The sequence below is a fragment of the Zingiber officinale genome, chromosome 3B, assembly GCF_018446385.1.
Source record: "Zingiber officinale cultivar Zhangliang chromosome 3B, Zo_v1.1, whole genome shotgun sequence".
NCBI lineage: Eukaryota > Viridiplantae > Streptophyta > Magnoliopsida > Zingiberales > Zingiberaceae > Zingiber > Zingiber officinale.
Window position 1 is genome coordinate 34,475,131 of NC_055991.1, and position 4,002 is coordinate 34,479,132.

Here is a 4,002-nt window from a genome sequence, read left to right on the forward strand (position 1 = left end):
AAAAATTATTTTAAAACATTTTAAAAATTATTTTAAAAACTCTTTTAAAAATCATTTTAAACTTTTAAAAATTCTTTTAAAACATTTTAAAAATCATTTTAAACTTTAAAAAATTCTTTTAAAAATTATTTTAAAACATTTTAAAAATTATTTTAAAAACTCTTTTAAAAAATCATTTAAAATTTTTTTTAAAATTATTTTAAACATTTTTAAAAATTATTTTTAAAACTCTTTTAAAAATCATTTTAAAAAAAAAACTTTAAAAATTCTTTTAAAACCTTTTAAAAATTTTTGTTATTTTAAAAATTATTTTAACTTAAAAATTATTTTAACTTAAAAATTATTTCAAAAATTATTTAAAAAAAAAACTTTTAAAAATCATTTAAAAAATATTTTAAAAATCATTTTAAAACTATCTAAAAATTTTGTATCATTTTGAATGAAATTTTGTTAACTTAAAAATAGTAATAATAAATTATTTCTTTAGATTATTTTCACTTTAAAAATTATTATTTTGACTTTAAACTCATTTTTAATCTTAAACATCATTTTAACCTTAAAATTAATTTTTAATTTGACTTAACAAAAAATTAAATCTTAAATTAAAACTTAATATTGAAATTACAATTAAAATTAAAATTTTTAACTTAAACTTGAAATTAAACTTAAACTTAAATTAACCACTAATATTAATTTAAATCTAAAATCAAAACTGAATCAAACATATGTTAATTGACATAAAGCATATTATAAAAATCATTTTAAATTCCTTTTAAATGCTGTTTTAGAAATCCCTTTAAAAATATTTTTAATAATAATAATAATTATAACTAACACTTTCATTGACCAGCTCAATCAAGTAATATGAAATTTAAATTATTTCACTAAGTATTAAATTATTAAATCAAGTAAAAACTAATCAATAAATTATTGATAATGCTTAACTGTTATTGAATTAATAAAATCTTATCTTATTTAACCTTAAACTAAAGTTAAGCACCTGAATCTAAAATTAATTAATAATTGATTAATCAAATTCAAATAAACAGTTATACCAAGGATACAGAGATAATAATATATGTATTACTAAATTAGACAAATGTGTTAGGGCTTTGAAATTTAACACAACCAAACCTTAGTATTAAAGGGGAGATATTAAATTAAGGGGAGTAACCAATTCAGGGGGAGGTTCAATTTCTTTTAAATCCCCTAGAAAAATTAATAAATAAGGAGGATTGATAAATTAAAGGAATATCAAATTAAAGGAATATCAAATTCAGGGGGAGGTTTATTTTTTAATTATCTCCTTAAGCGTTATTTTTTAATCTTCTCTTTAAAATCTCTCTAGAAAATTCTACCTCATTTAAAAAAATATATATATTTTACTTTGAATATTTTTAGCAAATATTTTCAAACTTTTAAGTATCAAGTTCAGGGGGAGAAATTAATTAAAATTTTGTGTGTTTGAAAAATGCTTTTTTACATCTATTTTAAAACTAACTTATTTTTAAAACACCAGTTTTCAAAAAGTTAAATTTAACTAAGTTTAATCCCACCTAATTTTTAAACCTGATTTGAAAAATTAACTATTTCCAAAATTAGCCTTAAAAATTAATTTTGGCAAAAATTTTATTTCTTGAAAAGTTTAATTTTTGCTTTGTTTTAAAAATCGAAGTTGAAAAATTTACCTTTTTTGAAAATTAAATGTTACTTAAACATAAAAAGTAAATTTGAAAAACCTGTCATGAAAATTTCTACACGCTTGAAAAGTTAAACTTGATTAACTTTAACTTTTCAAAACTCAACTTGTCTACCCCAAGTCAACTTGACTATTTTTTAACTTGGTGTTAAAAAAATTGCACTTTTATCTTTCAAATTTTGAACCAAACTTAGTTATCTTTCAAAATTTGATTACCTGTTACAGTAACTCTTCACTATGATTATTTACCTTTGTTCATTTTTTGATGAATGCCAAAGGGGGAGGAGGGTTAGGTGGTTAAGTTAGCTAAACCAATTTGAAAATACAAACTAACAAACTTTACAACCACATAAATGCATGTTGTTTTCTTGCATATGTTTTCACTAACTTAACCAGGTTGTCATTCCATCAAAAAGGGGGAGATTGTTGGTGCGGGTAGCACTAACGGTCTAACCCAGGTTTTGATGAATGACAAATAGGTTAAGTTAGTTGTGTTGTTGTCTGACACTTTGATCAAGTGTGCAGGAAAAGTCCAGCTAGGTCGACGGGCTGACCGGATAGCTGGCGAGAAGTCCAAGCGGGTCGACGGGTTGGCGAGAAGTCCAGCTAGGTCGACGGGCTGACCGGATAGCTGGCGAGAAGTCCAAGCGGGTCGACGGGCTGACCGGACGCTTGGCGAGAAGTCCAGCTAGGTCGACGGGCTGACCGGATAGCTGGCGAGAAGTCCAGACGGGTCGAAGGGCTGACCGGACGTCTGGCAGGTAAGTAAGGTAAGTCACTGGAGGGGAGTGACTGCGAGGACGCGTTCCCGGGAAGGGAACATTAGGCGTCGATCCGGCTTAGATTCATTTCGGATATCTAAGTCGAGATCGTGACTAGATTCCGGTCTCGGAAAGACGGAATCTAAGTCATACTTTGCTTATCTATAAAACTGTGCTAACAATCTTTGCTGCAGGGTACATTTTGCCTCGGACTAACCTTTTCTTGCAGGAGAAGGACTTTCTGGAGAAGAGGGGTCCGGGCGCCCGGAGGGGATCCGGGCGCCCGGGAGGCAAGTTTTATCCCGATTGCACGTCGCCACGTGGAGCTCACTGGTTGGACCTGCCACGTCCCACCAGGGCGCCTGGAAGGGATCCGGGGTGCCCTGAGCTTCATATAAAAGAAGGGGCAAGGGTGGAGCTTGATATCAACTAAAAATCCAAGATCTGCTACTCTGTGCTCTTGCGACGCCACGAAAAGCTCTCCGACTCAGTGCTGGTTTTGTTTTAATTCTATTGTCGGTATTTTCTTTATCTGTCAATTCTTGTACTTAACTCTGTAATATTCGAATTGATAGTGATTGCCTAACGAAAGTGGTCAAGGACCACGGGCCTTCGAGTAGGAGTCGTCACAGGCTCCGAACGAAGTAAAAACATCTGTGTCTATTTTATTTTTCCGCTGCGTTTATACTCTAAATTTTCGAATCGATATTCACCCCCCCCCCTCTATCGACTCTAACGGTCCTACAAATATGTCAGCTAAGTTTAACTTGGACTCAATGTATTTGAGCTCAATGTCAACTTTAGTAACATGATCCCTGATAAAGTGTTGCCTGATTTCAATGTGTTTGGTTCTTGAATGATGCACTAGATTTTTTGTTAAATTGATTGAGCTAATATTGTCAATTAAAACTTTTACATTTGTGATTTTTAAGTTGAAATCTTTTAAGGTGTGCATCATCCATAATAATTGGGCTACACATTCTCCTATGGCTATATATTCTAACTCAGTTGTAGATAGTGCAACACAGTGTTGCTTTCTACTAAACCAGCTAACAAGGGATGGGCCTAGTAGTTGGCATCCACCACTTGTGCTTTTGCGGTCTAATTTGCACCCAGCATAATCTGAGTCAGAATACCCTATTAATTCAAAGTTATTGGTCCTACGATACTAAATTCCTACATTTGTTGTTCCCTTAAGATATCTAAAAATTCTTTTGACTTGAGTCAAATGGGATTTTTTATCACAGGTTTGGTATCTAGCACACATACTAACTGCAAATAAAATACCAGGTCGGCTTGCAGTTAAGTAAAGTAGACTACCTATTGCACTTCTATAATACTTTAGATCCACTGGTTTTCCATTTGGGTCATTGTCTAAGATTGTGTTTACTGCCATAGGTGTTTTTATTTCTTTTGTATTTTCCATTCCGAATTTTTTAAGTAATTCTTTAGTGTATTTGTGTTGATAGATGTAATTTCCTTCATTTGTTTGTTCGATTTGTAATCCTAGGAAAAAGGTCAATTTTCCTACTAAGCTCATTT